Source organism: Phascolarctos cinereus, unplaced genomic scaffold (genome assembly GCF_003287225.1).
Source record: "Phascolarctos cinereus isolate Bilbo 61053 unplaced genomic scaffold, phaCin_HiC Scaffold_4;HRSCAF=312, whole genome shotgun sequence".
Taxonomy (NCBI): domain Eukaryota; kingdom Metazoa; phylum Chordata; class Mammalia; order Diprotodontia; family Phascolarctidae; genus Phascolarctos; species Phascolarctos cinereus.
In genome coordinates, this window is record NW_027555847.1 from 366,851,489 (window position 1) to 366,863,765 (window position 12,277).

The window sequence follows — 12,277 nt, forward strand, 5'->3', positions numbered from 1 at the left end:
GACTTACAATGAGCTTGCACTCCACTAAATTCCACACAACTATGTTAGACAAGGAGCTGTCTACCCACACTTTCTACCTCTTGTGCCTGCCAATTGATTTTCAATTAAATAGATGTTTACTAAGCATCTATGACATACAAGACACTCTTCTAGGCATTAGAGATACAAAGACAAGATACAACCCATCCTTTTCCTAAGGAATCTTGTGTTCTTCTGGCAAAAATTCAACAACTAAATCAATAAATATGGGGGCAGGTAAGTGGTGCAGTAGATAGAGTACCAGCCCTGAAGTCAGGAGGACCTGAGTTCAAATCTGACCTCAGACCAAATACTTGACACTTACTAGCTGTGTGACCTTAGGCAAGTCAATTAACCCCAATTGCCTAAAAAAAAAATTCAATAAACATTTATTAAGGGCCAATTATGTGTTAGGCTTCATGTATACAAAACAAAAAAATGAAAAAGTCCCTATCTTCAGGGGATTCCTAGGAGGAGACACATTCAACATGTGCATACACACACACACACACACACACACACACACACACACACCACACACACACACATACATTTAGACCCAATAAGTATATTCAAAATATATACAAAATAAGTTTAACATAATTCAGGGAGAGGAACTAATAACTGGAAAGACAGGAAGAGCCTCATGTAGAAGGCAACATATGAGCTTAGCCTTGAAGCAAATAGAGGATACTAAGAAATGGGGTGTGCATTCCAGACCTTTGCAAAAGGTACAGAGAATATGAATATAATGAAATATTCCATAAGTGATCACAAATGTGTTGAAATATTCCACAAGAAATTATAACTATGTTGAATTCAGAGAAACCCAGCAAGACTTTTATGAACTGATGTAGAGTGGAAACAGTAGAACTAGGAAAAAAATGTATATGCTGATCACAAAAATATAAATAAAGGAAAGCAACTTTGAAAGACTTCTGTACTTTGATCAATTCAGTGACCATCTGGACTTATGAAGGCAGCTAGGTGACACGTAGAGCATATAGGGCCTGGACTCAGAAAGAACTGAGTTTACAGCTAGTTTCAGACACTAGCTGTGTGACCCTGGCCAAGTCACTTAACCTTGTTTGCCTCAGTTTCCTCATCTGTAAAATGAGCTGGAGAAGGAAATGGCAAACCAGTCTAGTATCTCAGCCAAGAAAACCCCAAATGGGGTCATGAAGAGTCAGATATGATGGAAACGACTAAAAAACAACTGAACGAGGACTTATGAAGACTGGTTATGAAGCATGCCTCCCATAGTTTGGCAGAGAGGTGATGACCCAAGTTATAGAATGAAACATTATTGGACATGATTACAATGTTGATTTGTTTTATTTATCTATCCTAATTTGCGACAAGGAAAGGATTCAAGGGGAAGGCCAGGGATGTAGTTAATAGATAATAATGAGAATGGAAAAAAGTATCAAAATGTTGCTACTACACAGAGAAGAAAACAAAAGAATTTCAGAAGAGGATGCAAAAAGGGTAATCTTGTTACTTCCATATTAAACAACATACAGAAGAAAAAAAGAACTAACAAAAGTCTGTAGTTTTAGAAATAATCCTCTTTTTAATACTTAAAATGCTTGTTTGTTCCTTTAGAATGGCCAGTGTCACCCACTGCATTCCAGGGCCATCGCCAGACATTTTGACTTCTGTCTTGTTGCTGGATTTCAATGACTCTGGAGGAAAGAGTGAGGCTGATGATTTTGTGTAGCTCTGCCATACTTAAACCCAATTCACGCACAAGTCAAGACACCACCCTTATGATGTCACTGGTCATCTTCAAAAACAAAGGATAAACAACAACAGCAGTAACTACAAATATTATCAGTCAATTTTGTAATAAAAGCCAATTTTAAAGACAGAGGTTAAAAAGAGGGCATGATTGGCTTTAAGATCTTTGTTATTGGCTAGGTTGTACACATTGTTGTTGTTGTTCAGTCATGTCTACTCTTTGTGACCCCATTTTTGCAGATTTTTTGGCAAAGATACTGGAGTGGTTAGTCATTTCCTTCTCCAGCTCATCGTATGGATGAGGAAACTGAGGCAAGCAGAATTAAATGACTTGCCTAGGATCACCAAGTTACTAAGTATGTGAGGCCAGATCTGAACTCAGGAATCTTACTTTTTCTGACTCCAGGCCTGCCACTCTATCCACTGTGCCAACTAGCTGCCCTTTGCAGTTATCCACATTGAGGATCTCACAAACTCACTGAAATATTAAGGGAAATAAAACATAGTGGAAACAGCACTGAATTTGGAGGCAGAAGACCAGTTTTTAAATAAAAATTCTGTGTAATGTTGGCCCAGTAAGTCTCCTTTACTCTTTGGGTCTCAAGTGTCCTCATCCATAAAATAAAGGGTTGGAACAGATGACTTTGTAAAGTCTCCTCTAATTCTAAAGTCTATGTTTCTAAAAAGCTATGTTTTTACTTTCGAACAAATACAGTCATTAAGGGTATTTTCTTTAGAAGGACAGTGATTGAACCACTTTGTGTTTCTCATAACTGCTGTCAGGAATGTGTATATCTGTCAAGAGTTCAAAACCTTATTCTGCCCATAAAGATGTCTCACTATCCTGGGGGGAAATGAACAGAAATGTGGAGATGGGAGGAAGAGTGTCATGTAAGGGACAACGAGAAGGCCAACTTGGCTGTCATGAAGAAGAATAACGTACAATAAGAAGCAAAGGTAAGCTGAGGCCAGCTGTGAAAAGATTTAAGCAGCCAACAAAGAAGTAACTGTAGAAGGGAATCACTGGAGTTAGGTAAGCAACATAATCCGATCGACACCTTAAGAATATAACTTCAGGAGCTGTGTGAAAGAGAAAAGACACATGTAAGATAAGAAAAACAATGAGAAAGCTATTGCAAAAGTTCACACAAGAGGTAATGAGATGGGACGCCTAGGTGGCACAATGGATAGAGCACTGGCCCTCATGTCCCTGAGTTCAAATCTAGCCTAAGACACTTAGTAGCTGTGTGACCCTGGGCAAGTCACTTAACCCTGATTACATTTAAAAAATGAGAAAAAAAACTCCTAAGTAATGAGAGCCTGAACTTGGTAGCCATGTTAGTGGACAAAAGGGAGTAGATACCAGAGGTCTGGCAACTAACTGAACATGTGGATAAAGAAGAGCTGGGAGGTGAGGATGGCTCAGAGGTTGTGAACTAGGAGTGACTCAAATGATGGTGGCATTTTTGCCTTTTCTTTTGCATCCCAGAGCTTAGCACAGTGCCTGAAATAGTGCTTAATAAATGCTTATTTACTGGTTGATTGACTTGTGCCCTCAACAGAGATGGGGTTAGTTTGGAAGAGTTTGGTTTGGAGGAAATTCAACAAACATAGATTAAGAGTCTACTATGTGCCTGAAACTGTGCTAGGTATAGGAAATAAAAAGACAAAACTGAAACAGGCTATGTTGTCTAGGAGTTTACATTCTAATGGGCAAAGGAAGATCTAAACACATATAAAGAGTATGAACAAAACAGATACGAGGGACTAGGAGGCTAGGAGGTATTCACCACTGGAGGTATCATACTGAAAGTAGTCCTAGAATGGAGTCTAGAAGGCAACAGGGGATCCAAGAGTTAGAAGTAAAAATAATGAGCTCTGTTATGGACATATGGAGTTTGAGATATCTGAGGGACATCCATTCTAAATATTCAATAGGCAGTTGTTGATGTGGAACTTGCTTCCACACTAGCAGATAGGATAGGGCTGAATACGGATACACACACACACACACACACACACACGTATGTATATGTATATAAAAGCCATAACCACCACGATAATAATAATACTAGCTAACATTTATATGGTTCCTACTATGTACCAGTCACTGTACTAAGCACTTTACACTCGTTTGATCCTCACAACACCCCTGAGAGACAGGTTCTATTATTATTCCCATTTTACAGATGAAACTGAGGTAAACAGGAGTTAAGTGACTTTCCTAGGGTTACACAGCTAGTGCGTGTCTGAGGCCAGATCTGACATCAGTTACTCTTAACTCCAGGCTTGGCACTCTATCCAGTGTGTTGCCTAGCTATGCACATAAAGATGGTAATTGAGCCCACAGGAGATGATGTTTCCCATCTATATCATATGGTATATAGGTACTGATGAGGGCTTGTATTACGCATTCTAATTTAAAGAGGAGGGTGACTAGGTGGTACAGTGGATAGAGTACCAGATCTGGAGTTCAGATCTGGTCTCAGACACTAGTTGACCCTGGGCAAGTCACTTAACCCTGTTTGCCTCAGTTTCCTCATCTGTAAAATGAGCTGGTGAAGGAAATGGCAAACCACTCCAGTGTCTTTGCCAAGAAAACTCCAAATAGGATCATGAAGAGTCAGTCACAACTGAACAGCAGCAATAAAATTTAAAGAGCCTAGAGAGATAAGGAAAGGCTTCCAGAAGGAGGTGATACCTTAGTTGAGCCTTAAAAGAAATTAAGGATTCTAAGAAGCAGAGGTGAAGAGAGAGCGCATTCCAGACAAGCAATGGGTGACTGCTGTCCTTTGTCCTTGAAGAGGATGAAAATGATATCACTATGTTGGAGTCAAGGTACAGTATGTCCGACTGTGGCTGATGAGAACAACACGAGCTCTGAAGGCTCTACCATAGGTTGGGTAAAATAGTCTACGTGAACATTTGGAGTTGAGATGTAGCTAAATTTGTGCATCTCACATTTCTTTTGAGCTACTGCAATTCTGCTTCACTCATAGCACACAGCGCCTTCTTTGATGCGGGCATGCAGTGCTGGGTGGCTCTTTGACAGTGTCTCCCATGTTATGCAATCCACTCCAAAGTTCTTCAGAAGACCTTTAGAATGTCCTTGTATTGCTTCTTCTGGCCACCATGTGAGTACTTGCCTTATGTGAATTCTTTGTAAAAGAATCTTTGAGGCAAACACAACCTGGGCAAAAGCTTGGAACCAGGAACTGGTATGCCAGTTGTTAAGGACAGAAAGAAGACCAGTTTGTCTGGAATACAGCATATTTGAAGGGGATTAATGAGAAACAAGTCACAAAATAAGTCCACAGGTTGAAGCCAGACTGTGAAGGATTCCATTGATTTGATGTCTTCAAAGAGAAACTACAAGACCACCTTTCAGGAATATTTTAGGTCAGGGGCTGGTTAGACTAGACGACCAGAGAGGACTCTTCTAACTTGAAATACTGTGCTTATGTAATATTTGCTGACTGATCCAGAGAACTTACAGCCTTCAGTAATTCTTGGCTCAGAACAACAACCACCCAACAACAACAAGAACAACAACAACAACCCATCCTCTGTAAAGTCTCCTTTATCTATGAAGAGTGTCAATATTTTTCTTGAAAAAGAAAAATAGTGAGTTCAGGCTTTTCTATGAAGCAGTAGGTGGCAGAGTAGATAGAGTGCCAGGCTTGGAGTCAGGAAGATTTTGAGTTCAAATCCAGCCTTGTACACTTCCTAGATTTGTGAACTTTGAGCAGGTAAGTTAATCTCTGCCCACCTCAGTCTCCTCAACTGCAAAATGGGAATAATTATAGCAGCTACCTCCCAGGGCTGCTGTAAACCTCAAAAGAGATAATATTTGTAAAGTACTTAGCACTATGCCTGGCACATAGTAAGCACTATTTAAATGTTAGCTATTATTGTTATTGTTATTATTATTGAATATCTGCCATTTATACTGCTGTTAATGGTCATCATGCTCCTGGACTGGGGGGGGGTCTTCACCATACTAAACCTATAAAAGATGCATTTTGACATATTTCCTAAAAGAATTAGCAAAAAACCAGGTTACAGACAGTGTGCTGTGTTTTCTAAACTTGTTGTAATAGTATTCTTTTATTTATACCAAAGAATTGTCATGTCCTCTCCCTTTTCATGAAATATTCTATGCAAATGATTTTCTAAGCTCTCATACTTTATTCAAATAGAATGAAAACTTTATTATGATTTTATAACACAAAGATCTTAAATTACAATAAAATAATGCAATAACTTAAAAAAAAGCCAACCTATATTGTTTAACCCCTCCCCAAAAAATGGCTATGAAAAGTATAATGAATATTAGTTGCTTTTAACTTCCATGCAAAGATGGTTTAATTTCAAGGTTAAGGGCTTTCATTCAAATGCAGCGAATAGCACCCTTTTCACTTGTTTTCCAGCTCTACATCATGTTGTTTACTTTCGGGCCATGGTCGTCATCCTCCTGTCCCTGAAAACTTGCATTCTACTACTATGAGGCTGCACTCTGCTAAGCACAGGTTTGCTTTATTTTGCCTAGAACCAGGCATCCATGATACTTCCGGGCCATCTTTGCACTGTTATTGTCTGGGTGCTCCTTTTTAGCTCCCCTTTTTGTGTTGTTTTCCCTTCTAAGGGTATAGACTTCTTGTGTTTATATCATTAGTTCTTAGCATAGTGCCTGGAACAACCAAGCGCTTAATAAATGTTTTATCCATCCTTCTTACTTTTCTTCCTTCCCTCCCTCCCTTCTTCCTTCCCTCCTTCCCTCTTTCCTTCCTCCTTCCCTCTTTCCTTCCTTCCCTCCTTCCCTCTTTCCTTCCTTCCTTCCCTCCTTCCCTCTTTTTCTCCTTCATTCTTTCCCTCCTTCCTTCCTTCTTTCCTTTCCTCCCTCTCTCCCTCCTTCCTTCCCTCAGTCCTTCCTTCCTTCCTTCCTTCCTTCCTTCCTTCCTTCCTTCCCACCATACTTTGACTGGATGTGACAAGGGTGACCATGGCACATCAACTACATGCTCACTCACTCATATTTACACAAGAATTTATTAAGGGCTTCTTATATACTGGTCATTGTGCTAGATGCAGAAATCTAAAGTCAAAAGTGAAACAATCTTTACCCTCAAGGACCTTATATTCTACTAGGGCCGTTCAACATGAATTATACAATGACTGCTGGGTCTCAGTCCATGTAGATAAGCCAGCCAAGACCCTGAGGCATCAAGTAGTTCATGGCTGGACCCAAATGAAAGTTGCTCCCCAGCAAACAACCTCAGTAACAAGGCCTTTCTGCTTAATATGAGAGGAACCCTGAGGACCTGGGGTAGGAGGGTGGAGTAAGGAGATAATGTGGGCCTAGGATATAAAAAAGATGGCAAGAAGGAAGGGCTAGATGTGGGTTTCGCTCTAGCCACATGTGGAGGTAGACCACTTAGATGAGTTCCTAAGACTCCTCAAACTGTAGTGAGGGGAAGCCATTATCAAGGAAGCGTCCCATTACTGGTTATACAGGTACAGCTAAATATCTAGGGGATTGGGGTGGGGGGGTAGCTATGTTCCAGATGAGTATTGTGGGAACTAGAAAGCAAACTCTGTTATTCTGACATCTATTCAATAAGCCTTCCATATTTGACAATTTGAATAAGCCCCAACTCCAATGACCAGGAAAACCCTTTGGTGGTGGGGTGGTCCTATGGAATGGGCATTCCCAAACACCCAGTTGTACAAGGGCATAAGACCAATGCATAGACAGAAGTGAGGAAGTGAATAATTATTGAAGAGCAGCTATTGCCAGTTCCAACATCCTTCTTCTGTTTTTTTTTCTTTCCCTGTTCCCTTCACACCTATATCCCAGGATCCCATTATTTCCTTATCAGCAACATTATCCTAGCTCTCTTTCTCTTCAGAGGCAATCTTCCATGGCAATGACCTGGCTTTGGACTCAACCTAGCCCTGATATCTTTTTATAACTCCCAGCTACTCTGTATTCACCACCTCATCCTCATCTTTTCTATATTATCCTATTGTCTATAGTCTCCCTAAGCCAATAGGATGCAAGAAAGCACCTTCAGAGTTTCCCCACATATCCTATGGAAACCTAAACCAAATATTCCCTAACAGAGAAGCCAAGGACAAGTTTTTTAAAACCTAGTAAATGTTATGTCATCTTCCCACTAGAATAGATTTTCTCTACATTTGAAGAAGCCCTAGGAAAGTATCAGAGAGAAAGCATTAAAAGGGGCAAGAAAGAGAACCATGGAGGTCCTGCCTTCTTCACTAATGAGTATTAATTTTCCAGACAGACTGAGAATGGAACCTTCTTTAAGCCATGTCCAGATCCACCCTCGGCCAGAGGGCCGGCTAATTTGTTTGCGGAGTTTCTTGCTGTTCTAGTCTGATGGTTAGATGCCAACCTTCTAGAGCATCCTACTTCCAGAACATGAACAATCCTTTGGTGCTGTGACTGACTATGTCACACTTACATTCCCAGCACCTGGCTGCCCCACTGCTTATAGCAACAAGTGGGCTGATCACCTGGCACACTTGTCATTTTCCCTGAAAGAATTCCAAAAACCTGGGATCTGTGACAACCTAAAACCAGAATCCCAGCCAGCAGAGGGAAAGATACAAAATGAAAATTACTTAGCTGCCCCGTGCTCCCATCTGCCTTCCAACTGTCCACAAGAGTGCCCCAGAATGGCTCACTTTCTCTAGTTTTGCCAAGGTGGAGGAAGCGTGTCTCCAGGGATCACAGTTTCTCCCTGGAGACAGCTATAGAAACCAGAATGCAGACCTCAGACTTAGGAAAGCTTCGGGAACGTTCAATTTTAAATTTCCCCTGGAGTGTACCTCCCAGAAGCCCCGTAAGAGAATGCCCCTGAGAGAGTGTCTTGCCTTGTTAAAATCACACCCTCATGTACATTAGGAAAAGAAGAGATGTGTTGCTTGAGCCATATTTTTGGAAATTGCTAGTTGCAAAATGTTTCCTGAGGTAGAAAAAAGCACCAAGGACTGTAATTATTGGATTGTTTCACTTCTGAGTCCAAGAAACAGATGCTGTACTTTCAGGGCTTGGACAAGTATTATCACAAGTTAACTCCCCTTCTTGCCACTACAGCATCTATGCTCAATGGTTTACTTGAAGAGTCCTACTTATGAGATCAGTTGAACCACTGCCTATGAGTTGGTTTGTTAAGCTCTTAAAAAAGCAGTTCCATGTTGTAATCTGGTGCTAATCAGATTTCAGTCAGATGTGCCAGGAAAAAAAATCAATATGCATAATGTGAGACTAGGGAGCCGTGGAACCAAATCCCAAAGGAGAAAATCATCCTGTAAACTCTAGGCTGATGATTTAGAAGAGAGACTTGGGTTTGGTGAGGAGAAGAAGGCCTTTGATGCCTTCCTGCTTCCCTCAGCCTCTTCCTATGACCTGGATCGCTTCTGCAAATGAAATGAAACCATAACTGTTCACATTTATATGGCACTTAACCTTAAGACTTACAAAATCAACTTCCTTTCAATGATTTTGAAAGTTAAGTAGTGAAGTAGCCCCATTCCATACACTGGGAAATTGGGGCATGGAGAGATTAAGTGATTTCCCCAGGCCTGGAACTGAAACCAGCTCTCCTCATTCTGAGTATAAAGTTCTCAATTCTCCATTACAAGGTATTGTCCCCAATGAAATTTTGGGTAGGATAAGGCATTCAAAGTTTTGATTTGGCACCTAATGTTTCAGTCATTATCCGTTATTAGTAATGACTGCAAAAAGTATTTTATAGCTGTTTTATGCCTTCAAGATGTTTTCTGAGCATTTTTCCATACTTTTTTAAAGCCCAAATTTTTATATGAATAAATCAAAACTGAGGTGGGTAAGTTGAGGATTAAACAGCAAGCCAAGTTTATCAGGAAAGGTCAGAGCATTCCAGCTTTCCTATTCAAAGGCCTCCATAATCTGTCCTCAGGCTATCTTTGCAAATTTATCTCTTCAACAAAGACTTTCCTCTCCACCTCATGGTCCCCGATACATTTCATAGGCACCCCCTCTTTATGACTTTTCTGGTGCTATTTACCTCTTTGGAGCCCTCTTCCCCACCCCCCTTTTCTTTTCACCTATTCAAATCATACCAAGACATTAATACCCATTAATACCCATCTGTTAATATTCACCTTTCCAGAAATTTTGCTGACAACTTGAGCCCACATTAATTACTCCATTTTCTGATCGTCTTTGGCTCTTTCTTTTTTTTTTTTCCAGGCAACTGGGGGTTAAGTGACTTGCCTAGGGTCACACTGCTAGTAAGTGTCAAGTGTTTGGTCTGAGGCTGGATTTGAACTCAGGTCCTCCTGACTTCAGGGCCGGTGCTTTATCCACTGCACCACCTAGCTGCACCCCCGTCTTTGGCTCTTTCTGAATGGATGATTCATATCAGCACTTAGAATGACAGATTGCTACAACTGGAAGGAACCCTGGAGGTCACACACACACCCACTCCCCCATTTTACAGAAAAGGAAAGGAAAGCCCAGAGAAAGAGCAGAGTTACCCAAGGACAAGCTAATAAGTGACCAAGCCTCTACTCAAATCTAGGTATTCCAATTCTTTCAAGGTCCAAGGCTCTTTCCACTAAACTTACAGCCTCTTGTCCAACAACTCATTTGATGACATTCAATTTATTATGTCATTCATCATTGTTTATCACATCTAACTGTTTCTTTCATTCCGCAGTGTCATCTCTTCATGGGTAGAAACCGTCTTACCTATTTATTTGATATATCCCACAGCACCTGGGGCAGAGTTGTTCATACAGTATATGCTTAATAACTACTTTTAAAATGAATTCAGGCCAGGCATTCTAGTGCATCATGGCTCCTTTGTCCCCCACACTATACTAGCTAATGTAGTGGCTAGGATGCTGGGCTTGGAATCAGGAAAACCTGAGTTCAATTCATTCACCCAACACTTATTACTCACTGTGTGACTATGGCCCAGTCACAACCTCTCTCAGTCTCAATTTCTTCAGCCAGCTTTGCAATGTGGATAATAATTAGGAATAATAATAACAATAATAATAATAATAATAATAATAATAATAATAATAATAATAATAATAATAATGCTGCCCTATCTCTCAGGGTTAGCTTGTTGTGAGGATCAAATGAGCTAAGTGCTTTGCAAAATTTAAAGCGCTATATAAATGCTCTTATTCCTTTGAGTTGGTCTGTCAATCAGAGTTTTCAGTACATATTAAACATATATACTAATAAGGAAATCTCTCTCCACCCTGCCAAAGCTAAGAATAATAAAATTTATAATCATTTTAGTGTTTTTTTACATTTAGTAACTCATAGTATAGTCAAATGACAATTCCCTTTAGCCTAGCTTTTGCTATTATTTGCTTGAAAAATAGAACGCAGTAAAGATTTTGTACAGACTTCTGCTTACTTAGTATATTTCCGTTTCTGATAACACATCTATGAGGTTTAAGGTCCTACAATAACAATGTTAGAAATTCTTCTTGGTTCTGCTTCTGAAAACAAAGTTGTAACTAGTTTTTGTTCTCACAAAGGTCTGTGGCTGAAATCTCTCCTCCTCCCCTCCTCCTCTTCTTCTTCTTCCTCCTCCTGCTCCTTCTTCTCCTCTCCCTCTCTCTCTCTCTCTCTCTCTGTTTCTCTCTCTCTCTCTCTTTATCTCTCTGTCTCTCTCTCTCCCTCTCCCCCTCAATTGTTTCAGTCTCTATCTCTCATTTCACTTAATTTCTGTATCTGTCTTTGTCGTGCTGTTTCTGTGTCTCTTTCTCTGTCTCTGTGTCCATCTCTCTGCATTTGTTTCTGCTTTCTCTTTCTGTGTTTCTCTCTCTCTCTTTCTTTCCCCTTCTCCTTTCTCCCTCTGTTCCCTGAGCCCAGGGCTTCCTGCACCCAGAAGTAATTATGAATCAGGGTAGACAGAAAATAACCTTCATCCTAGGATCAGAATTCTACTGTACTCACTAGTGACCTTCTGACTATTAAATGCTACCTGATCTACTCCTCCTGGCATTAGGTGACCTCCCTGGATTTGACTCTGCTTCCTTGGACTTTTGATATCTGCCAAGTGCCTGCACTGATTAACTTGGCCTCCCAAGCCTGACCCCTTCAGACCAGCCCTGTTCCTTGCCACTGACACTCTGGCATGACGGTGAGACCACCAGAACTTACTGTGGTGCTAAATAACCCTAAGCTTTCATTGAAAGAAGCCCAAAGAGGATTAAGTCAGCGGCAATAGGTCAGGATGACTTGACCCTTGTTATTTTCACTTTGACCAAGCATGTAGTCCTTGTAAGTAAGCCTGGTTAACATTAATCAGAGGGGGTTTGGGAGCAAGGACCTAAATAGTCTTGAAAGCTTTATCTCTCCTTAACCAGTGATTTGGTTGCTGAGAGGTAACCTCTGAATTACTAGTGGGTGGTACCGAGCATTTTGCAATCTAGGACAAGCTAAACAGAGAGAAAAGCTTAAGAGAGAAACTAATCCACAGACTTT